Source organism: Clavelina lepadiformis, chromosome 7 (assembly GCF_947623445.1).
Source record: "Clavelina lepadiformis chromosome 7, kaClaLepa1.1, whole genome shotgun sequence".
In the NCBI taxonomy this organism is placed as follows: domain Eukaryota; kingdom Metazoa; phylum Chordata; class Ascidiacea; order Aplousobranchia; family Clavelinidae; genus Clavelina; species Clavelina lepadiformis.
Window position 1 is genome coordinate 1,434,527 of NC_135246.1, and position 21,885 is coordinate 1,456,411.

Genomic DNA, 21,885 nt, shown 5'->3' on the forward strand with positions numbered 1-21,885 from the left:
ACATTTATTCTTATAATATGAAGCAAAAAGATGCAACTTCACCGGCTCGTTGGTCTAGGGGTATGATTCTTTCTTTGGGTGCAAGAGGTCCCGGGTTCAATTCCCGGACGAGCCCTATAAAGAAGATTTTTTTGAATTTATACCAAATATCAAAAAGTTTTATTCATATAATATGAAGCAGATAAATGAATCTTTATCGGCTCGTTGGTCTAGGGGTATGATTCTTGCTTAGGGTGCAAGAGGTCCCGGGTTCAATTCCCGGACGAGCCCTATAAAGAAGAATATTTTGAATTTATACCAAATATCAATTATATTGGGCCGCATTGTCACCTGAAATAAGTCAATGGACCGCAGAACCTATTAAATTTCAAGAAAAATAGGTATATTATGCTATTACTGCGCCCCTAATAACCGACTGGTACATTTTATTTAGGCCAAGATTCAAAGTTCAAAATACTATTTTTGGAGTGAAAATGACTAGCGGGCCGGACAAAAATCTCAGGCGGGTCGCATGTTGGACATCCCTGGTCTAGGGGTATGATTCTTGCTTAGATTGCAAGTCCCGGACGAGCCCTATAAAGAAGAAGTTTTGGAATTTAGATTAAATATCATAAACATTTATTCTTATAATATGAAGCAAAAAGATGTAACTTCACCGGCTCGTTGGTCTAGAGGTATGATTCTTGCTTTGGGTGCAAGAGGTTCCGGGTTCAATTCCCGGACGAGCCCTATAAAGAAGATTATTTTGAATTTATACCAAATATCAAAAAGTTATATTCATATAATATGAAGCAGATAAATGAAACTTTATCGGCTCGTTGGTCTAGGGGTATGATTCTTGCTTAGGGTGCAAGAGGTCCCGGGTTCAATTCCCGGACGAGCCCTATAAAGAAGAATATTTTGAATTTATACCAAATATCAATTATATTGGGCCGCATTGTCACCTGAAATAAGTCAATGGGCCGCAGAACCTATTAAATTTCAAGAAAAATAGGTACATTATACTATTACTGCGCCCCTAATAACCGACTGGTACATTTTATTTAGGCCAAGATTCAAAGTTCAAAATACTATTTTTGGAGTGAAAATGACTAGCGGGCCGGACAAAAATCTCAGGCGGGCCGCATGTTGGACATCCCTGGTCTAGGGGTATGATTTTTGCTTAGGTTGCAAGTCCCGGACGAGCCCTATAGAGAAGAAGTTTTGGAATTTGGACTAAATATCATAAACATTTATTCTTATAATATGAAGCAAAAAGATGCAACTTCACCGGCTCGTTGGTCTAGGGGTATGATTCTTGCTTTGGGTGCAAGAGGTTCCGGGTTCAATTCCCGGACGAGCCCTATACAGAAGATTATTTTGAATTTATACCAAATATCAAAAAGTTTCATTCATGTAATATGAAGCAAATAAATGAAACTTCTTTCGTACTTCGTACTTTCATATAATATGAAGTGAAATGTCAAATACATCAAATGTCAAAATATTCTATACAGTATGAAGGGAAAAGATTTAACCTCTGCCGCTCGTTGGTCTAGGACAGTGATGTCCAGCCTTATATTATATTGGTCACCTGAAATAAGTCAATGGGCCGCAGAACCTATTAAATTTCAAGAAATTTAGGTATATTATACTATTACTGCACCCCTAATAACCGACTGGTACATTTTATTTAGGCCAAGATTCAAAGTTCAAAATACTATTTTTGGAGTGAAAATGACTAGCGGGCCGGACAAAAATCTCAGGCGGGCCGCATGTTGGACATCCCTGGTCTAGGGGTATGATTCTTGCTTAGGTTGCAAATCCCGGACGAGCCCTATAAAGAAGAAGTTTTGGAATTTGGACTAAATACCATAAACATTTATTCTTATAATATGAAGCAAAAAGATGTAACTTCACCGGCTCGTTGGTCTAGAGGTATGATTCTTGCTTTGGGTGCAAGAGGTCCCGGGTTCAATTCCCGGACGAGCCCTATAAAGAAGAATATTTTGAATTTATACCAAATATCAATTATATTGGGACGCATTGTCACCTGAAATAAGTCAATGGGCCGCAGAACCTATTAAATTTCAAGAAAATTAGGTATATTATACTATTACTGCGCCCCTAATAACCGACTGGTACATTTTATTTAGGCCAAGATTCAAAGTTCAAAATACTATTTTTGGAGTGAAAATGACTAGCGGGCCGGACAAAAATCTCAGGCGGGCCGCATGTTGGACATCCCTGGTCTAGGGGTATGATTCTTGCTTAGGTTGCATCTCCCGGACGAGCCCTATAAAGAAGAAATTTTGGAATTTGGACTAAATATCATAAACATTTATTCTTATAATATGAAGCAAAAAGATGCAACTTCACCGGCTCGTTGGTCTAGGGATATGATTCTTTCTTTGGGTGCAAGAGGTCCCGGGTTCAATTCCCGGACGAGCCCTATAAAGAAGATTATTTTGAATTTATACCAAATATCAAAAAGTTTCATTCATGTAATATGAAGCAGATAAATGAAACTTTATCGGCTCGTTGGTCTAGGGTATGATTCTTGCTTAGGGTGCAAGAGGTCCCGGGTTCAATTCCCGGACGAGCCCTATAAAGAAGAATATTTTGAATTTATACCAAATATCAATTATATTGGGCCGCATTGTCACCTGAAATAACTCAATGGGCCGCAGAATCTATTAAATTTCAAGAAAATTAGGTGTATTATACTATTACTGCGCCCCTAATAACCGACTGGTACATTTTATTTAGGCCAAGATTCAAAGTTCAAAATACTATTTTTGGAGTGAAAATGACTAGCGGGCCGGACAAAAATCTCAGGCGGGCCGCATGTTGGACATCCCTGGTCTAGGGGTATGATTCTTGCTTAGGTTGCAAGTCCCGGACGAGCCCTATAAAGAAGAAGTTTTGGAATTTGGACTAAATATCATAAACATTTATTCTTATAATATGAAGCAAAAAGATGCAACTTCACCGGCTCGTTGGTCTAGGGATATGATTCTTGCTTTGGGTGCAAGAGGTCCCGGGTTCAATTCCCGGACGAGCCCTATAAAGAAGAATATTTTGAATTTATACCAAATATCAATTATATTGGGCCGCATTGTCACCTGAAATAAGTCAATGGACCGCAGAACCTATTAAATTTCAAGAAAATTAGGTATATTATACTATTACTGCGCCCCTAATAACCGACTGGTACATTTTATTTAGGCCAAGAGTCAAAGTTCAAAATACTATTTTTGGAGTGAAAATGACTAGCGGGCCGGACAAAAATCTCAAGCGGGCCGTATGTTGGACATCCCTGGTCTAGGGGTATGATTCTTGCTTAGGTTGCAAGTCCCGGACGAGCCCTATAAAGAAGAAATTTTGGAATTTGGACTAAATATCATAAACATTTATTCTTATAATATGAAGCAAAAAGATGCAACTTCACCGGCTCGTTGGTCTAGGGGTATGATTCTTGCTTTGGGTGCAAGAGGTCCCGGGTTCAATTCCCGGACGAGCCCTATAAAGAAGATTATTTTGAATTTATACCAAATATCAAAAAGTTATATTCATATAATATGAAGCAAATAAATGAAACTTCATCGGCTCGTTGGTCTAGGGGTATGATTCTTGCTTTGGGTGCAAGAGGTCCCGGGTTCAATTCCCGGACGAGCCCTATAAAGAAGATTATTTTGAATTTATACCAAATATCAAAAAGTTTCATTCATGTAATATGAAGCAGATAAATGAAACTTTATCGGCTCGTTGGTTTAGGGGTATGATTCTTGCTTAGGGTGCAAGAGGTCCCGGGTTCAATTCCCGGACGAGCCCTATAAAGAAGAATATTTTGAATTTATACCAAATATCAATTATATTGGGCCGCATTGTCACCTGAAATAAGTCAATGGACCGCAGAACCTATTAAATTTCAAGAAAAATAGGTATATTATGCTATTACTGCGCCCCTAATAACCGACTGGTACATTTTACTTAGGCCAAGATTCAAAGTTCAAAATACTATTTTAGGAGTGAAAATGACTAGCGGGCCGGACAAAAATCTCAGGCGGGTCGCATGTTGGACATCCCTGGTCTAGGGGTATGATTCTTGCTTAGGTTGCAAGTCCCGGACGAGCCCTATAAAGAAGAAGTTTTGGAATTTGGACTAAATACCATAAATATTTATTCTTATAATATGAAGCAAAAAGATGTAACTTCACCGGCTCGTTGGTCTAGAGGTATGATTCTTGCTTTGGGTGCAAGAGGTCCCGGGTTCAATTCCCGGACGAGCCCTATAAAGAAGATTATTTTGAATTTATACCAAATATCAAAAAGTTATATTCATATAATATGAAGCAAAAAGATGTAACTTCACCGGCTCGTTGGTCTAGGGGTATGATTCTTGCTTCGGGTGCAAGAGGTCCCGGGTTCAATTCCCGGACGAGCCCTATAAAGAAGAATATTTTGAATTTATACCAAATATCAATTATATTGGGCCGCATTGTCACCTGAAATAAGTCAATGGGCCGCAGAACCTATTAAATTTCAAGAAAAATAGATATATTATACTATTACTGCGCCCCTAATAACCGACTGGTACATTTTATTTAGGCCAAGATTCAAAGTTCAAAATACTATTTTTGGAGTGAAAATGACTAGCGGGCCGGACAAAAATCTCAGGCGGGCCGCATGTTGGACATCCCTGGTCTAGGGGTATGATTCTTGCTTAGGTTGCAAGTCCCGGACGAGCCCTATAAAGAAGAAGTTTTGGAATTTGGAGTAAATATCATAAACATTTATTCTTATAATATGAAGCAAAAAGATGCAACTTCACCGGCTCGTTGGTCTAGGGATATGATTCTTGCTTTGGGTGCAAGAGGTCCCGGGTTCAATTCCCGGACGAGCCCTATAAAGAAGAATATTTTGAATTTATACCAAATATCAATTATATTGGGCCGCATTGTCACCTGAAATAAGTCAATGGACCGCAGAACCTATTAAATTTCAAGAAAAATAGGTATATTATACTATTACTGCGCCCCTAATAACCGACTGGTACATTTTATTTAGGCCAAGATTCAAAGTTCAAAATACTATTTTTGGAGTGAAAATGACTAGCGGGCCGGACAAAAATCTCAGGCGGGCCGCATGTTGGACATCCCTGGTCTAGGGGTATGATTCTTGCTTAGGTTGCAAGTCCCGGACGAGCTTTATAAACAAGAAGTTTTGGAATTTGGACTAAATATCATAAACATTTATTCTTATAATATGAAGCAAAAAGATGCAACTTCATCGGCTCGTTGGTCTAGGGATATGATTCTTGCTTTGGGTGCAAGAGGTCCCGGGTTCAATTCCCGGACGAGCCCTATAAAGAAGATTTTTTTGAATTTATACCAAATATCAAAAAGTTTTATTCATATAATATGAAGCAGATAAATGAATCTTTATCGGCTCGTTGGTCTAGGGGTATGATTCTTGCTTAGGGTGCAAGAGGTCCCGGGTTCAATTCCCGGACGAGCCCTATAAAGAAGAATATTTTGAATTTATACCAAATATCAATTATATTGGGCCGCATTGTCACCTGAAATAAGTCAATGGGCCGCAGAACCTATTAAATTTCAAGAAAAATAGGTACATTATACTATTACTGCGCCCCTAATAACCGACTGGTACATTTTATTTAGGCCAAGATTCAAAGTTCAAAATACTATTTTTGGAGTGAAAATGACTAGCGGGCCGGACAAAAATCTCAGGCGGGCCGCATGTTGGACATCCCTGGTCTAGGGGTATGATTCTTGCTTAGGTTGCAAGTCCCGGACGAGCCCTATAGAGAAGAAGTTTTGGAATTTGGACTAAATATCATAAACATTTATTCTTATAATATGAAGCAAAAAGATGCAACTTCACAGGCTCGTTGGTCTAGGGGTATGATTCTTGCTTTGGGTGCAAGAAGTCCCGGGTTCAATTCCCGGACGAGCCCTATAAAGAAGATTATTTTGAATTTATACCAAATATCAAAGAGTTTTATGGTTATAATATGAAGCAAATAAATGAAACTTCATCGGCTCGTTGGTCTAGGGGTATGATTCTTGCTTTGGGTGCAAGAGGTTCCGGGTTCAATTCCCGGACGACCCCTATACAGAAGATTATTTTGAATTTATACCAAATATCAAAAAGTTTCATTCATGTAATATGAAGCAAATAAATGAAACTTCTTTCGTACTTCGTACTTTCATATAATATGAAGTGAAATGTCAAATACATCAAATGTCAAAATATTCTATACAGTATGAAGGGAAAAGACTTAACCTCTGCCGCTCGTTGGTCTAGGACAGTGATGTCCAGCCTTTTATTATATTGGTCACCTGAAATAAGTCAATGGGCCGCAGAACCTATTAAATTTCAAGAAATTTAGGTATATTATACTATTACTGCACCCCTAATAACCGACTGGTACATTTTATTTAGGCCAAGATTCAAAGTTCAAAATACTATTTTTGGAGTGAAAATGACTAGCGGGCCGGACAAAAATCTCAGGCGGGCCGCATTTTGGACATCCCTGGTCTAGGGGTATGATTCTTGCTTAGGTTGCAAGTCCCGGACGAGCCCTATAAAGAAGAAGTTTTGGAATTTGGACTAAATATCATAAACATTTATTCTTATAATATGAAGCAAAAAGATGCAACTTCACCGGCTCGTTGGTCTAGGGATATGATTCTTGCTTTGGGTGCAAGAGGTCCCGGGTTCAATTCCCGGACGAGCCCTATAAAGAAGATTATTTTGAATTAATAACAAATATCAAAAAGTTATATTCATATAATATGAAGCAGATAAATGAAACTTTATCGGCTCGTTGGTCTAGGGGTATGAGTCTTGCTTCGGGTGCAAGAGGTCCCGGGTTCAATTCCCGGACGAGCCCTATAAAGAAGATTATTTTGAATTTACACCAAATATCAAAAAGTTATATTCATATAATATGAAGCAGATAAATGAAACTTTATCGGCTCGTTGGTCTAGGGGTATGATTCTTGCTTAGGGTGCAAGAGGTCCCGGGTTCAATTCCCAGACGAGCCCTATAAAGAAGAATATTTTGAATTTATACCAAATATCAATTATATTGGGCCGCATTGTCACCTGAAATAAGTCAATGGGCCGCAGAACCTATTAAATTTCAAGAAAAATAGATATATTATACTATTACTGCGCCCCTAATAACCGACTGGTACATTTTATTTAGGCCAAGATTCAAAGTTCAAAATACTATTTTTGGAGTGAAAATGACTAGCGGGCCGGACAAAAATCTCAGGCGGGCCGCATGTTGGACATCCCTGGTCTAGGGGTATGATTCTTGCTTAGGTTGCAAGTCCCGGACGAGCCCTATACAGAAGAAGTTTTGGAATTTGGACTAAATACCATAAACATTTATTCTTATAATATGAAGCAAAAAGATGTAACTTCACCGGCTCGTTGGTCTAGAGGTATGATTCTTGCTTTGGGTGCAAGAGGTTCCGGGTTCAATTCCCGGACGACCCCTATACAGAAGATTATTTTGAATTTATACCAAATATCAAAAAGTTTCATTCATGTAATATGAAGCAAATAAATGAAACTTCTTTCGTACTTCGTACTTTCATATAATATGAAGTGAAATGTCAAATACATCAAATGTCAAAATATTCTATACAGTATGAAGGGAAAAGACTTAACCTCTGCCGCTCGTTGGTCTAGGACAGTGATGTCCAGCCTTTTATTATATTGGTCACCTGAAATAAGTCAATGGGCCGCAGAACCTATTAAATTTCAAGAAATTTAGGTATATTATACTATTACTGCACCCCTAATAACCGACTGGTACATTTTATTTAGGCCAAGATTCAAAGTTCAAAATACTATTTTTGGAGTGAAAATGACTAGCGGGCCGGACAAAAATCTCAGGCGGGCCGCATGTTGGACATCCCTGGTCTAGGGGTATGATTCTTGCTTAGGTTGCAAGTCCCGGACGAGCCCTATAAAGAAGAAGTTTTGGAATTTGGACTAAATATCATAAACATTTATTCTTATAATATGAAGCAAAAAGATGCAACTTCACCGGCTCGTTGGTCTAGGGGTATGATTCTTGCTTTGGGTGCAAGAGGTTCCGGGTTTAATTCCCGGACGAGCCCTATAAAGAAGATTATTTTGAATTAATAACAAATATCAAAAAGTTATATTCATATAATATGAAGCAGATAAATGAAACTTTATCGGCTCGTTGGTCTAAGGGTATGATTCTTGCTTCGGGTGCAAGAGGTCCCGGGTTCAATTCCCGGACGAGCCCTATAAAGAAGATTATTTTGAATTTATACCAATTATCAAAAAGTTATATTCATATAATATGAAGCAGATAAATGAAACTTTATCGGCTCGTTGGTCTAGGGGTATGATTCTTGCTTAGGGTGCAAGAGTTCCCGGGTTCAATTCCCAGACGAGCCCTATAAAGAAGAATATTTTGAATTTATACCAAATATCAATTATATTGGGCCGCATTGTCACCTGAAATAAGTCAATGGGCCGCAGAACCTATTAAATTTCAAGAAAAATAGATATATTATACTATTACTGCGCCCCTAATAACCGACTGGTACATTTTATTTAGGCCAAGATTCAAAGTTCAAAATACTATTTTTGGAGTGAAAATGACTAGCGGGCCGGACAAAAATCTCAGGCGGGCCGCATGTTGGACATCCCTGGTCTAGGGGTATGATTCTTGCTTAGGTTGCAAGTCCCGGACGAGCCCTATAAAGAAGAAGTTTTGGAATTTGGACTAAATACCATAAACATTTATTCTTATAATATGAAGCAAAAAGATGTAACTTCACCGGCTCGTTGGTCTAGAGGTATGATTCTTGCTTTGGGTGCAAGAGGTCCCGGGTTCAATTCCCGGACGAGCCCTATAAAGAAGAATATTTTGAATTTATACCAAATATCAATTATATTGGGACGCATTGTCACCTGAAATAAGTCAATGGGCCGCAGAACCTATTAAATTTCAAGAAAATTAGGTATATTATACTATTACTGCGCCCCTAATAACCGACTGGTACATTTTATTTAGGCCAAGATTCAAAGTTCAAAATACTATTTTTGGAGTGAAAATGACTAGCGGGCCGGACAAAAATCTCAGGCGGGCCACATGTTGGACATCCCTGGTCTAGGGGTATGATTCTTGCTTAGGTTGCAAGTCCCGGACGAGCCCTATAAAGAAGAAATTTTGGAATTTGGACTAAATATCATAAACATTTATTCTTATAATATGAAGCAAAAAGATGCAACTTCACCGGTTCGTTGGTCTAGGGGTATGATTCTTGCTTTGGGTGCAAGAGGTCCCGGGTTCAATTCCCGGACGAGCCCTATAAAGAAGATTATTTTGAATTTATACCAAATATCAAAAAGTTATATTCATATAATATGAAGCAGATAAATGAAACTTTATCGGCTCGTTGGTCTAGGGGTATGATTCTTGCTTAGGGTGCAAGAGGTCCCGGGTTCAATTCCCGGACGAGCCCTATAAAGAAGAATATTTTGAATTTATACCAAATATCATTTATATTGGGCCGCATTGTCACCTGAAATAAGTCAATGGACGGCAGAACCTATTAAATTTCAAGAAAAATAGGTATATTATACTATTACTGCGCCCCTAATAACCGACTGGTACATTTTATTTAGGCCAAGATTCAAAGTTCAAAATACTATTTTTGGAGTGAAAATGACTAGCGGGCCGGACAAAAATCTCAGGCGGGCCGCATGTTGGACATCCCTGGTCTAGGGGTATGATTCTTGCTTAGGTTGCAAGTCCCGGACGAGCCCTATAAAGAAGAAATTTTGGAATTTGGACTAAATACCATAAACATTTATTCTTATAATATGAAGCAAAAAGATGTAACTTCACCGGCTCGTTGGTCTAGAGGTATGATTCTTGCTTTGGGTGCAAGAGGTCCCGGGTTCAATTCCCGGACGAGCCCTATAAAGAAGAATATTTTGAATTTATACCAAATATCAATTATATTGGGACGCATTGTCACCTGAAATAAGTCAATGGGCCGCAGAACCTATTAAATTTCAAGAAATTTAGGTATATTATACTATTACTGCACCCCTAATAACCGACTGGTACATTTTATTTAGGCCAAGATTCAAAGTTCAAAATACTATTTTTGGAGTGAAAATGACTAGCGGGCCGGACAAAAATCTCAGGCGGGCCGCATGTTGGACATCCCTGGTCTAGGGGTATGATTCTTGCTTAGGTTGCAAGTCCCGGACGAGCCCTATAAAGAAGAAGTTTTGGAATTTGGACTAAATATCATAAACATTTATTCTTATAATATGAAGCAAAAAGATGCAACTTCACCGGCTCGTTGGTCTAGGGGTATGATTCTTGCTTTGGGTGCAAGAGGTTCCGGGTTCAATTCCCGGACGAGCCCTATAAAGAAGATTATTTTGAATTAATAACAAATATCAAAAAGTTATATTCATATAATATGAAGCAGATAAATGAAACTTTATCGGCTCGTTGGTCTAAGGGTATGATTCTTGCTTCGGGTGCAAGAGGTCCCGGGTTCAATTCCCGGACGAGCCCTATAAAGAAGATTATTTTGAATTTATACCAAATATCAAAAAGTTATATTCATATAATATGAAGCAGATAAATGAAACTTTATCGGCTCGTTGGTCTAGGGGTATGATTCTTGCTTAGGGTGCAAGAGTTCCCGGGTTCAATTCCCAGACGAGCCCTATAAAGAAGAATATTTTGAATTTATACCAAATATCAATTATATTGGGCCGCATTGTCACCTGAAATAAGTCAATGGGCCGCAGAACCTATTAAATTTCAAGAAAAATAGATATATTATACTATTACTGCGCCCCTAATAACCGACTGGTACATTTTATTTAGGCCAAGATTCAAAGTTCAAAATACTATTTTTGGAGTGAAAATGACTAGCGGGCCGGACAAAAATCTCAGGCGGGCCGCATGTTGGACATCCCTGGTCTAGGGGTATGATTCTTGCTTAGGTTGCAAGTCCCGGACGAGCCCTATAAAGAAGAATATTTTGAATTTATACCAAATATCAATTATATTGGGACGCATTGTCACCTGAAATAAGTCAATGGGCCGCAGAACCTATTAAATTTCAAGAAAATTAGGTATATTATACTATTACTGCGCCCCTAATAACCGACTGGTACATTTTATTTAGGCCAAGATTCAAAGTTCAAAATACTATTTTTGGAGTGAAAATGACTAGCGGGCCGGACAAAAATCTCAGGCGGGCCACATGTTGGACATCCCTGGTCTAGGGGTATGATTCTTGCTTAGGTTGCAAGTCCCGGACGAGCCCTATAAAGAAGAAATTTTGGAATTTGGACTAAATATCATAAACATTTATTCTTATAATATGAAGCAAAAAGATGCAACTTCACCGGTTCGTTGGTCTAGGGGTATGATTCTTGCTTTGGGTGCAAGAGGTCCCGGGTTCAATTCCCGGACGAGCTCTATAAAGAAGATTATTTTGAATTTATACCAAATATCAAAAAGTTTTATGGTTATAATATGAAGCAAATAAATGAAACTTCATCGGCTCGTTGGTCTAGGGGTATGATTCTTGCTTTGGGTGCAAGAGGACCCGGGTTCAATTCCCGGTCGAGCCCTATAAAGAAGATTATTTTGAATTTATACCAAATATCAAAAAGTTTCATTCATGTAATATGAAGCAGATAAATGAAACTTTATCGGCTCGTTGGTCTAGGGTATGATTCTTGCTTAGGGTGCAAGAGGTCCCGGGTTCAATTCCCGGACGAGCCCTATAAAGAAGAATATTTTGATTTTATACCAAATATCAATTATATTGGGCCGCATTGTCACCTGAAATAAGTCAATGGCCCGCAGAACCTATTAAATTTCAAGAAATTTAGGTGTATTATACTATTACTGCGCCCCTAATAACCGACTGGTACATTTTATTTAGGCCAAGATTCAAAGTTCAAAATACTATTTTTGGAGTGAAAATGACTAGCGGGCCGGACAAAAATCTCAGGCGGGCCGCATGTTGGACATCCCTGGTCTAGGGGTATGATTCTTGCTTAGGTTGCAAGTCCCGGACGAGCCCTATAAAAAAGAAGTTTTGGAATTTGGACTAAATATCATAAACATTTATTCTTATAATATGAAGCAAAAAGATGCAACTTCACCGGCTCGTTGGTCTAGGGGTATGATTCTTACTTTGGGTGCAAGAGGTCACGGGGTCAATTTCCGGACGATCCCTATAAAGAAGATTATTTTGAATTTATACCAAATATCAAAAAGTTATATTCATATAATATGAAGCAGATAAATGAAACTTTATCGGCTCGTTGGTCTAGGGGTATGATTCTTGCTTAGGGTGCAAGAGGTCCCGGGTTCAATTCCCGGACGAGCCCTATAAAGAAGAATATTTTGAATTTATACCAAATATCATTTATATTGGGCCGCATTGTCACCTGAAATAAGTCAATGGGCCGCAGAACCTATTAAATTTCAAGAAAAATAGATATATTATACTATTACTGCGCCCCTAATAACCGACTGGTACATTTTATTTAGGCCAAGATTCAAAGTTCAAAATACTATTTTTGGAGTGAAAATGACTAGCGGGCCGGACAAAAATCTCAGGCGGGCCGCATGTTGGACATCCCTGGTCTAGGGGTATGATTCTTGCTTAGGTTGCAAGTCCCGGACGAGCCCTATAAAGAAGAAGTTTTGGAATTTGGAGTAAATATCATAAACATTTATTCTTATAATATGAAGCAAAAAGATGCAACTTCACCGGCTCGTTGGTCTAGGGATATGATTCTTGCTTTGGGTGCAAGAGGTCCCGGGTTCAATTCCCGGACGAGCCCTATAAAGAAGAATATTTTGAATTTATACCAAATATCAATTATATTGGGCCGCATTGTCACCTGAAATAAGTCAATGGACCGCAGAACCTATTAAATTTCAAGAAAAATAGGTATATTATACTATTACTGCGCCCCTAATAACCGACTGGTACATTTTATTTAGGCCAAGATTCAAAGTTCAAAATACTATTTTTGGAGTGAAAATGACTAGCGGGCCGGACAAAAATCTCAGGCGGGCCGCATGTTGGACATCCCTGGTCTAGGGGTATGATTCTTGCTTAGGTTGCAAGTCCCGGACGAGCTTTATAAAGAAGAAGTTTTGGAATTTGGACTAAATATCATAAACATTTATTCTTATAATATGAAGCAAAAAGATGCAACTTCATCGGCTCGTTGGTCTAGGGATATGATTCTTGCTTTGGGTGCAAGAGGTCCCGGGTTCAATTCCCGGACGAGCCCTATAAAGAAGATTTTTTTGAATTTATACCAAATATCAAAAAGTTTTATTCATATAATATGAAGCAGATAAATGAATCTTTATCGGCTCGTTGGTCTAGGGGTATGATTCTTGCTTAGGGTGCAAGAGGTCCCGGGTTCAATTCCCGGACGAGCCCTATAAAGAAGAATATTTTGAATTTATACCAAATATCAATTATATTGGGCCGCATTGTCACCTGAAATAAGTCAATGGGCCGCAGAACCTATTAAATTTCAAGAAAAATAGGTACATTATACTATTACTGCGCCCCTAATAACCGACTGGTACATTTTATTTAGGCCAAGATTCAAAGTTCAAAATACTATTTTTGGAGTGAAAATGACTAGCGGGCCGGACAAAAATCTCAGGCGGGCCGCATGTTGGACATCCCTGGTCTAGGGGTATGATTCTTGCTTAGGTTGCAAGTCCCGGACGAGCCCTATAGAGAAGAAGTTTTGGAATTTGGACTAAATATCATAAACATTTATTCTTATAATATGAAGCAAAAAGATGCAACTTCACAGGCTCGTTGGTCTAGGGGTATGATTCTTGCTTTGGGTGCAAGAAGTCCCGGGTTCAATTCCCGGACGAGCCCTATAAAGAAGATTATTTTGAATTTATACCAAATATCAAAGAGTTTTATGGTTATAATATGAAGCAAATAAATGAAACTTCATCGGCTCGTTGGTCTAGGGGTATGATTCTTGCTTTGGGTGCAAGAGGTTCCGGGTTCAATTCCCGGACGACACCTATACAGAAGATTATTTTGAATTTATACCAAATATCAAAAAGTTTCATTCATGTAATATGAAGCAAATAAATGAAACTTCTTTCGTACTTCGTACTTTCATATAATATGAAGTGAAATGTCAAATACATCAAATGTCAAAATATTCTATACAGTATGAAGGGAAAAGACTTAACCTCTGCCGCTCGTTGGTCTAGGACAGTGATGTCCAGCCTTTTATTATATTGGTCACCTGAAATAAGTCAATGGGCCGCAGAACCTATTAAATTTCAAGAAATTTAGGTATATTATACTATTACTGCACCCCTAATAACCGACTGGTACATTTTATTTAGGCCAAGATTCAAAGTTCAAAATACTATTTTTGGAGTGAAAATGACTAGCGGGCCGGACAAAAATCTCAGGCGGGCCGCATGTTGGACATCCCTGGTCTAGGGGTATGATTCTTGCTTAGGTTGCAAGTCCCGGACGAGCCCTATAAAGAAGAAGTTTTGGAATTTGGACTAAATATCATAAACATTTATTCTTATAATATGAAGCAAAAAGATGCAACTTCACCGGCTCGTTGGTCTAGGGATATGATTCTTGCTTTGGGTGCAAGAGGTCCCGGGTTCAATTCCCGGACGAGCCCTATAAAGAAGATTATTTTGAATTAATAACAAATATCAAAAAGTTATATTCATATAATATGAAGCAGATAAATGAAACTTTATCGGCTCGTTGGTCTAGGGGTATGATTCTTGCTTCGGGTGCAAGAGGTCCCGGGTTCAATTCCCGGACGAGCCCTATAAAGAAGATTATTTTGAATTTACACCAAATATCAAAAAGTTATATTCATATAATATGAAGCAGATAAATGAAACTTTATCGGCTCGTTGGTCTAGGGGTATGATTCTTGCTTAGGGTGCAAGAGGTCCCGGGTTCAATTCCCAGACGAGCCCTATAAAGAAGAATATTTTGAATTTATACCAAATATCAATTATATTGGGCCGCATTGTCACCTGAAATAAGTCAATGGGCCGCAGAACCTATTAAATTTCAAGAAAAATAGATATATTATACTATTACTGCGCCCCTAATAACCGACTGGTACATTTTATTTAGGCCAAGATTCAAAGTTCAAAATACTATTTTTGGAGTGAAAATGACTAGCGGGCCGGACAAAAATCTCAGGCGGGCCGCATGTTGGACATCCCTGGTCTAGGGGTATGATTCTTGCTTAGGTTGCAAGTCCCGGACGAGCCCTATAAAGAAGAAGTTTTGGAATTTGGACTAAATACCATAAACATTTATTCTTATAATATGAAGCAAAAAGATGTAACTTCACCGGCTCGTTGGTCTAGAGGTATGATTCTTGCTTTGGGTGCAAGAGGTTCCGGGTTCAATTCCCGGACGACCCCTATACAGAAGATTATTTTGAATTTATACCAAATATCAAAAAGTTTCATTCATGTAATATGAAGCAAATAAATGAAACTTCTTTCGTACTTCGTACTTTCATATAATATGAAGTGAAATGTCAAATACATCAAATGTCAAAATATTCTATACAGTATGAAGGGAAAAGACTTAACCTCTGCCGCTCGTTGGTCTAGGACAGTGATGTCCAGCCTTTTATTATATTGGTCACCTGAAATAAGTCAATGGGCCGCAGAACCTATTAAATTTCAAGAAATTTAGGTATATTATACTATTACTGCACCCCTAATAACCGACTGGTACATTTTATTTAGGCCAAGATTCAAAGTTCAAAATACTATTTTTGGAGTGAAAATGACTAGCGGGCCGGACAAAAATCTCAGGCGGGCCGCATGTTGGACATCCCTGGTCTAGGGGTATGATTCTTGCTTAGGTTGCAAGTCCCGGACGAGCCCTATAAAGAAGAAGTTTTGGAATTTGGACTAAATATCATAAACATTTATTCTTATAATATGAAGCAAAAAGATGCAACTTCACCGGCTCGTTGGTCTAGGGGTATGATTCTTGCTTTGGGTGCAAGAGGTTCCGGGTTCAATTCCCGGACGAGCCCTATAAAGAAGATTATTTTGAATTAATAACAAATATCAAAAAGTTATATTCATATAATATGAAGCAGATAAATGAAACTTTATCGGCTCGTTGGTCTAAGGGTATGATTCTTGCTTCGGGTGCAAGAGGTCCCGGGTTCAATTCCCGGACGAGCCCTATAAAGAAGATTATTTTGAATTTATACCAATTATCAAAAAGTTATATTCATATAATATGAAGCAGATAAATGAAACTTTATCGGCTCGTTGGTCTAGGGGTATGATTCTTGCTTAGGGTGCAAGAGTTCCCGGGTTCAATTCCCAGACGAGCCCTATAAAGAAGAATATTTTGAATTTATACCAAATATCAATTATATTGGGCCGCATTGTCACCTGAAATAAGTCAATGGGCCGCAGAACCTATTAAATTTCAAGAAAAATAGATATATTATACTATTACTGCGCCCCTAATAACCGACTGGTACATTTTATTTAGGCCAAGATTCAAAGTTCAAAATACTATTTTTGGAGTGAAAATGACTAGCGGGCCGGACAAAAATCTCAGGCGGGCCGCATGTTGGACATCCCTGGTCTAGGGGTATGATTCTTGCTTAGGTTGCAAGTCCCGGACGAGCCCTATAAAGAAGAAGTTTTGGAATTTGGACTAAATACCATAAACATTTATTCTTATAATATGAAGCAAAAAGATGTAACTTCACCGGCTCGTTGGTCTAGAGGTATGATTCTTGCTTTGGGTGCAAGAGGTCCCGGGTTCAATTCCCGGACGAGCCCTATAAAGAAGAATATTTTGAATTTATACCAAATATCAATTATATTGGGACGCATTGTCACCTGAAATAAGTCAATGGGCCGCAGAACCTATTAAATTTCAAGAAAATTAGGTATATTATACTATTACTGCGCCCCTAATAACCGACTGGTACATTTTATTTAGGCCAAGATTCAAAGTTCAAAATACTATTTTTGGAGTGAAAATGACTAGCGGGCCGGACAAAAATCTCAGGCGGGCCACATGTTGGACATCCCTGGTCTAGGGGTATGATTCTTGCTTTGGTTGCAAGTCCCGGACGAGCCCTATAAAGAAGAAATTTTGGAATTTGGACTAAATATCATAAACATTTATTCTTATAATATGAAGCAAAAAGATGCAACTTCACCGGTTCGTTGGTCTAGGGGTATGATTCTTGCTTTGGGTGCAAGAGGTCCCGGGTTCAATTCCCGGACGAGCCCTATAAAGAAGATTATTTTGAATTTATACCAAATATCAAAAAGTTTTATGGTTATAATATGAAGCAAATAAATGAAACTTCATCGGCTCGTTGGTCTAGGGGTATGATTCTTGCTTTGGGTGCAAGAGGACCCGGGTTCAATTCCTGGTCGAGCCCTATAAAGAAGATTATTTTGAATTTATACCAAATATCAAAAAGTTTCATTCATGTAATATGAAGCAGATAAATGAAACTTTATCGGCTCGTTGGTCTAGGGTATGATTCTTGCTTAGGGTGCAAGAGGTCCCGGGTTCAATTCCCGGACGAGCCCTATAAAGAAGAATATTTTGATTTTATACCAAATATCAATTATATTGGGCCGCATTGTCACCTGAAATAAGTCAATGGCCCGCAGAACCTATTAAATTTCAAGAAATTTAGGTGTATTATACTATTACTGCGCCCCTAATAACCGACTGGTACATTTTATTTAGGCCAAGATTCAAAGTTCAAAATACTATTTTTGGAGTGAAAATGACTAGCGGGCCGGACAAAAATCTCAGGCGGGCCGCATGTTGGACATCCTTGGTCTAGGGGTATGATTCTTGCTTAGGTTGCAAGTCCCGGACGAGCCCTATAAAAAAGAAGTTTTGGAATTTGGACTAAATATCATAAACATTTATTCTTATAATATGAAGCAAAAAGATGCAACTTCACCGGCTCGTTGGTCTAGGGGTATGATTCTTACTTTGGGTGCAAGAGGTCACGGGGTCAATTTCCGGACGATCCCTATAAAGAAGATTATTTTGAATTTATACCAAATATCAAAAAGTTATATTCATATAATATGAAGCAGATAAATGAAACTTTATCGGCTCGTTGGTCTAGGGGTATGATTCTTGCTTAGGGTGCAAGAGGTCCCGGGTTCAATTCCCGGACGAGCCCTATAAAGAAGAATATTTTGAATTTATACCAAATATCATTTATATTGGGCCGCATTGTCACCTGAAATAAGTCAATGGACGGCAGAACCTATTAAATTTCAAGAAAAATAGGTATATTATACTATTACTGCGCCCCTAATAACCGACTGGTACATTTTATTTAGGCCAAGATTCAAAGTTCAAAATACTATTTTTGGAGTGAAAATGACTAGCGGGCCGGACAAAAATCTCAGGCGGGCCGCATGTTGGACATCCCTGGTCTAGGGGTATGATTCTTGCTTAGGTTGCAAGTCCCGGACGAGCCCTATAAAGAAGAAATTTTGGAATTTGGACTAAATACCATAAACATTTATTCTTATAATATGAAGCAAAAAGATGTAACTTCACCGGCTCGTTGGTCTAGAGGTATGATTCTTGCTTTGGGTGCAAGAGGTCCCGGGTTCAATTCCCGGACGAGCCCTATAAAGAAGAATATTTTGAATTTATACCAAATATCAATTATATTGGGACGCATTGTCACCTGAAATAAGTCAATGGGCCGCAGAACCTATTAAATTTCAAGAAATTTAGGTATATTATACTATTACTGCACCCCTAATAACCGACTGGTACATTTTATTTAGGCCAAGATTCAAAGTTCAAAATACTATTTTTGGAGTGAAAATGACTAGCGGGCCGGACAAAAATCTCAGGCGGGCCGCATGTTGGACATCCCTGGTCTAGGGGTATGATTCTTGCTTAGGTTGCAAGTCCCGGACGAGCCCTATAAAGAAGAAGTTTTGGAATTTGGACTAAATATCATAAACATTTATTCTTATAATATGAAGCAAAAAGATGCAACTTCACCGGCTCGTTGGTCTAGGGGTATGATTCTTGCTTTGGGTGCAAGAGGTTCCGGGTTCAATTCCCGGACGAGCCCTATAAAGAAGATTATTTTGAATTAATAACAAATATCAAAAAGTTATATTCATATAATATGAAGCAGATAAATGAAACTTTATCGGCTCGTTGGTCTAAGGGTATGATTCTTGCTTCGGGTGCAAGAGGTCCCGGGTTCAATTCCCGGACGAGCCCTATAAAGAAGATTATTTTGAATTTATACCAAATATCAAAAAGTTATATTCATATAATATGAAGCAGATAAATGAAACTTTATCGGCTCGTTGGTCTAGGGGTATGATTCTTGCTTAGGGTGCAAGAGTTCCCGGGTTCAATTCCCAGACGAGCCCTATAAAGAAAAATATTTTGAATTTATACCAAATATCAATTATATTGGGCCGCATTGTCACCTGAAATAAGTCAATGGGCCGCAGAACCTATTAAATTTCAAGAAAAATAGATATATTATACTATTACTGCGCCCCTAATAACCGACTGGTACATTTTATTTAGGCCAAGATTCAAAGTTCAAAATACTATTTTTGGAGTGAAAATGACTAGCGGGCCGGACAAAAATCTCAGGCGGGCCGCATGTTGGACATCCCTGGTCTAGGGGTATGATTCTTGCTTAGGTTGCAAGTCCCGGACGAGCCCTATAAAGAAGAAGTTTTGGAATTTGGACTAAATACCATAAACATTTATTCTTATAATATGAAGCAAAAAGATGTAACTTCACCGGCTCGTTGGTCTAGAGGTATGATTCTTGCTTTGGGTGCAAGAGGTCCCGGGTTCAATTCCCGGACGAGCCCTATAAAGAAGAATATTTTGAATTTATACCAAATATCAATTATATTGGGACGCATTGTCACCTGAAATAAGTCAATGGGCCGCAGAACCTATTAAATTTCAAGAAAATTAGGTATATTATACTATTACTGCGCCCCTAATAACCGACTGGTACATTTTATTTAGGCCAAGATTCAAAGTTCAAAATACTATTTTTGGAGTGAAAATGACTAGCGGGCCGGACAAAAATCTCAGGCGGGCCACATGTTGGACATCCCTGGTCTAGGGGTATGATTCTTGCTTAGGTTGCAAGTCCCGGACGAGCCCTATAAAGAAGAAATTTTGGAATTTGGACTAAATATCATAAACATTTATTCTTATAATATGAAGCAAAAAGATGCAACTTCACCGGTTCGTTGGTCTAGGGGTATGATTCTTGCTTTGGGTGCAAGAGGTCCCGGGTTCAATTCCCGGACGAGCCCTATAAAGAAGATTATTTTGAATTTATACCAAATATCAAAAAGTTTTATGGTTATAATATGAAGCAAATAAATGAAACTTCATCGGCTCGTTGGTCTAGGGGTATGATTCTTGCTTTGGGTGCAAGAGGACCCGGGTTCAATTCCCGGTCGAGCCCTATAAAGAAGATTATTTTGAATTTATACCAAATATCAAAAAGTTTCATTCATGTAATATGAAGCAGATAAATGAAACTTTATCGGCTCGTTGGTCTAGGGTATGATTCTTGCTTAGGGTGCAAGAGGTCCCGGGTTCAATTCCCGGACGAGCCCTATAAAGAAGAATATTTTGATTTTATACCAAATATCAATTATATTGGGCCGCATTGTCACCTGAAATAAGTCAATGGCCCGCAGAACCTATTAAATTTCAAGAAATTTAGGTGTATTATACTATTACTGCGCCCCTAATAACCGACTGGTACATTTTATTTAGGCCAAGATTCAAAGTTCAAAATACTATTTTTGGAGTGAAAATGACTAGCGGGCCGGACAAAAATCTCAGGCGGGCCGCATGTTGGACATCCCTGGTCTAGGGGTATGATTCTTGCTTAGGTTGCAAGTCCCGGACGAGCCCTATAAAAAAGAAGTTTTGGAATTTGGACTAAATATCATAAACATTTATTCTTATAATATGAAGCAAAAAGATGCAACTTCACCGGCTCGTTGGTCTAGGGGTATGATTCTTACTTTGGGTGCAAGAGGTCACGGGGTCAATTTCCGGACGATCCCTATAAAGAAGATTATTTTGAATTTATACCAAATATCAAAAAGTTATATTCATATAATATGAAGCAGATAAATGAAACTTTATCGGCTCGTTGATCTAGGGGTATGATTCTTGCTTAGGGTGCAAGAGGTCCCGGGTTCAATTCCCGGACGAGCCCTATAAAGAAGAATATTTTGAATTTATACCAAATATCATTTATATTGGGCCGCATTGTCACCTGAAATAAGTCAATGGACGGCAGAACCTATTAAATTTCAAGAAAAATAGGTATATTATACTATTACTGCGCCCCTAATAACCGACTGGTACATTTTATTTAGGCCAAGATTCAAAGTTCAAAATACTATTTTTGGAGTGAAAATGACTAGCGGGCCGGACAAAAATCTCAGGCGGGCCGCATGTTGGACATCCCTGGTCTAGGGGTATGATTCTGGCTTAGGTTGCAAGTCCCGGACGAGCCCTATAAAGAAGAAGTTTTGGAATTTGGACTAAATACCATAAACATTTATTCTTATAATATGAAGCAAAAAGATGTAACTTCACCGGCTCGTTGGTCTAGAGGTATGATTCTTGCTTTGGGTGCAAGAGGTCCCGGGTTCAATTCCCGGACGAGCCCTATAAAGAAGAATATTTTGAATTTATACCAAATATCAATTATATTGGGACGCAT

General features: G+C 38.6%; 36 non-coding genes across 36 annotated transcripts; all 36 read left to right on the top strand.

The window, feature by feature from the left end:
* Positions 1-198: 198 nt before the first annotated feature.
* Positions 199-270, top strand: Trnap-agg (transfer RNA proline (anticodon AGG)). The gene has a single exon. It is a non-coding gene; the product is annotated as a tRNA-Pro (tRNA).
* A 542-nt stretch (positions 271-812) lies between these two features.
* Trnap-agg (transfer RNA proline (anticodon AGG)) lies at positions 813-884 on the top strand. The gene has a single exon. It is a non-coding gene; the product is annotated as a tRNA-Pro (tRNA).
* Positions 885-1,271: 387 nt separating this feature from the next.
* Positions 1,272-1,343, top strand: Trnap-ugg (transfer RNA proline (anticodon UGG)). Its single transcript has one exon. It is a non-coding gene; the product is annotated as a tRNA-Pro (tRNA).
* A 557-nt stretch (positions 1,344-1,900) lies between these two features.
* Positions 1,901-1,972, top strand: Trnap-ugg (transfer RNA proline (anticodon UGG)). The gene has a single exon. It is a non-coding gene; the product is annotated as a tRNA-Pro (tRNA).
* A 542-nt stretch (positions 1,973-2,514) lies between these two features.
* Trnap-agg (transfer RNA proline (anticodon AGG)) lies at positions 2,515-2,585 on the top strand. Its single transcript has one exon. It is a non-coding gene; the product is annotated as a tRNA-Pro (tRNA).
* An 846-nt stretch (positions 2,586-3,431) lies between these two features.
* On the top strand, positions 3,432-3,503 carry Trnap-ugg (transfer RNA proline (anticodon UGG)). Its single transcript has one exon. It is a non-coding gene; the product is annotated as a tRNA-Pro (tRNA).
* An 83-nt stretch (positions 3,504-3,586) lies between these two features.
* Trnap-ugg (transfer RNA proline (anticodon UGG)) lies at positions 3,587-3,658 on the top strand. The gene has a single exon. It is a non-coding gene; the product is annotated as a tRNA-Pro (tRNA).
* Positions 3,659-3,741: 83 nt separating this feature from the next.
* Trnap-agg (transfer RNA proline (anticodon AGG)) lies at positions 3,742-3,813 on the top strand. The gene has a single exon. It is a non-coding gene; the product is annotated as a tRNA-Pro (tRNA).
* Positions 3,814-4,200: 387 nt separating this feature from the next.
* Trnap-ugg (transfer RNA proline (anticodon UGG)) lies at positions 4,201-4,272 on the top strand. Its single transcript has one exon. It is a non-coding gene; the product is annotated as a tRNA-Pro (tRNA).
* Positions 4,273-4,355: 83 nt separating this feature from the next.
* Positions 4,356-4,427, top strand: Trnap-cgg (transfer RNA proline (anticodon CGG)). The gene has a single exon. It is a non-coding gene; the product is annotated as a tRNA-Pro (tRNA).
* Positions 4,428-5,428: 1,001 nt separating this feature from the next.
* Trnap-agg (transfer RNA proline (anticodon AGG)) lies at positions 5,429-5,500 on the top strand. Its single transcript has one exon. It is a non-coding gene; the product is annotated as a tRNA-Pro (tRNA).
* Positions 5,501-6,826: 1,326 nt separating this feature from the next.
* Positions 6,827-6,898, top strand: Trnap-cgg (transfer RNA proline (anticodon CGG)). Its single transcript has one exon. It is a non-coding gene; the product is annotated as a tRNA-Pro (tRNA).
* Positions 6,899-6,981: 83 nt separating this feature from the next.
* Positions 6,982-7,053, top strand: Trnap-agg (transfer RNA proline (anticodon AGG)). The gene has a single exon. It is a non-coding gene; the product is annotated as a tRNA-Pro (tRNA).
* Positions 7,054-8,224: 1,171 nt separating this feature from the next.
* Trnap-cgg (transfer RNA proline (anticodon CGG)) lies at positions 8,225-8,296 on the top strand. Its single transcript has one exon. It is a non-coding gene; the product is annotated as a tRNA-Pro (tRNA).
* A 542-nt stretch (positions 8,297-8,838) lies between these two features.
* Trnap-ugg (transfer RNA proline (anticodon UGG)) lies at positions 8,839-8,910 on the top strand. Its single transcript has one exon. It is a non-coding gene; the product is annotated as a tRNA-Pro (tRNA).
* Positions 8,911-9,452: 542 nt separating this feature from the next.
* On the top strand, positions 9,453-9,524 carry Trnap-agg (transfer RNA proline (anticodon AGG)). The gene has a single exon. It is a non-coding gene; the product is annotated as a tRNA-Pro (tRNA).
* Positions 9,525-9,911: 387 nt separating this feature from the next.
* On the top strand, positions 9,912-9,983 carry Trnap-ugg (transfer RNA proline (anticodon UGG)). Its single transcript has one exon. It is a non-coding gene; the product is annotated as a tRNA-Pro (tRNA).
* Positions 9,984-10,370: 387 nt separating this feature from the next.
* Trnap-ugg (transfer RNA proline (anticodon UGG)) lies at positions 10,371-10,442 on the top strand. The gene has a single exon. It is a non-coding gene; the product is annotated as a tRNA-Pro (tRNA).
* Positions 10,443-10,525: 83 nt separating this feature from the next.
* Trnap-cgg (transfer RNA proline (anticodon CGG)) lies at positions 10,526-10,597 on the top strand. Its single transcript has one exon. It is a non-coding gene; the product is annotated as a tRNA-Pro (tRNA).
* A 1,156-nt stretch (positions 10,598-11,753) lies between these two features.
* On the top strand, positions 11,754-11,824 carry Trnap-agg (transfer RNA proline (anticodon AGG)). Its single transcript has one exon. It is a non-coding gene; the product is annotated as a tRNA-Pro (tRNA).
* Positions 11,825-12,366: 542 nt separating this feature from the next.
* Positions 12,367-12,438, top strand: Trnap-agg (transfer RNA proline (anticodon AGG)). Its single transcript has one exon. It is a non-coding gene; the product is annotated as a tRNA-Pro (tRNA).
* Positions 12,439-13,439: 1,001 nt separating this feature from the next.
* Trnap-agg (transfer RNA proline (anticodon AGG)) lies at positions 13,440-13,511 on the top strand. Its single transcript has one exon. It is a non-coding gene; the product is annotated as a tRNA-Pro (tRNA).
* Positions 13,512-14,837: 1,326 nt separating this feature from the next.
* Trnap-cgg (transfer RNA proline (anticodon CGG)) lies at positions 14,838-14,909 on the top strand. Its single transcript has one exon. It is a non-coding gene; the product is annotated as a tRNA-Pro (tRNA).
* Positions 14,910-14,992: 83 nt separating this feature from the next.
* Positions 14,993-15,064, top strand: Trnap-agg (transfer RNA proline (anticodon AGG)). The gene has a single exon. It is a non-coding gene; the product is annotated as a tRNA-Pro (tRNA).
* Positions 15,065-16,080: 1,016 nt separating this feature from the next.
* Positions 16,081-16,152, top strand: Trnap-ugg (transfer RNA proline (anticodon UGG)). The gene has a single exon. It is a non-coding gene; the product is annotated as a tRNA-Pro (tRNA).
* Positions 16,153-16,235: 83 nt separating this feature from the next.
* Positions 16,236-16,307, top strand: Trnap-cgg (transfer RNA proline (anticodon CGG)). The gene has a single exon. It is a non-coding gene; the product is annotated as a tRNA-Pro (tRNA).
* Positions 16,308-16,849: 542 nt separating this feature from the next.
* Trnap-ugg (transfer RNA proline (anticodon UGG)) lies at positions 16,850-16,921 on the top strand. Its single transcript has one exon. It is a non-coding gene; the product is annotated as a tRNA-Pro (tRNA).
* Positions 16,922-17,618: 697 nt separating this feature from the next.
* On the top strand, positions 17,619-17,689 carry Trnap-agg (transfer RNA proline (anticodon AGG)). Its single transcript has one exon. It is a non-coding gene; the product is annotated as a tRNA-Pro (tRNA).
* Positions 17,690-18,231: 542 nt separating this feature from the next.
* Trnap-agg (transfer RNA proline (anticodon AGG)) lies at positions 18,232-18,303 on the top strand. Its single transcript has one exon. It is a non-coding gene; the product is annotated as a tRNA-Pro (tRNA).
* A 387-nt stretch (positions 18,304-18,690) lies between these two features.
* Positions 18,691-18,762, top strand: Trnap-ugg (transfer RNA proline (anticodon UGG)). Its single transcript has one exon. It is a non-coding gene; the product is annotated as a tRNA-Pro (tRNA).
* Positions 18,763-19,149: 387 nt separating this feature from the next.
* On the top strand, positions 19,150-19,221 carry Trnap-ugg (transfer RNA proline (anticodon UGG)). The gene has a single exon. It is a non-coding gene; the product is annotated as a tRNA-Pro (tRNA).
* Positions 19,222-19,304: 83 nt separating this feature from the next.
* Trnap-cgg (transfer RNA proline (anticodon CGG)) lies at positions 19,305-19,376 on the top strand. Its single transcript has one exon. It is a non-coding gene; the product is annotated as a tRNA-Pro (tRNA).
* Positions 19,377-19,918: 542 nt separating this feature from the next.
* Positions 19,919-19,990, top strand: Trnap-ugg (transfer RNA proline (anticodon UGG)). The gene has a single exon. It is a non-coding gene; the product is annotated as a tRNA-Pro (tRNA).
* A 697-nt stretch (positions 19,991-20,687) lies between these two features.
* Trnap-agg (transfer RNA proline (anticodon AGG)) lies at positions 20,688-20,758 on the top strand. Its single transcript has one exon. It is a non-coding gene; the product is annotated as a tRNA-Pro (tRNA).
* A 542-nt stretch (positions 20,759-21,300) lies between these two features.
* Positions 21,301-21,372, top strand: Trnap-agg (transfer RNA proline (anticodon AGG)). The gene has a single exon. It is a non-coding gene; the product is annotated as a tRNA-Pro (tRNA).
* Positions 21,373-21,759: 387 nt separating this feature from the next.
* Positions 21,760-21,831, top strand: Trnap-ugg (transfer RNA proline (anticodon UGG)). The gene has a single exon. It is a non-coding gene; the product is annotated as a tRNA-Pro (tRNA).
* The last annotated feature ends 54 nt before the right edge of the window (positions 21,832-21,885 follow it).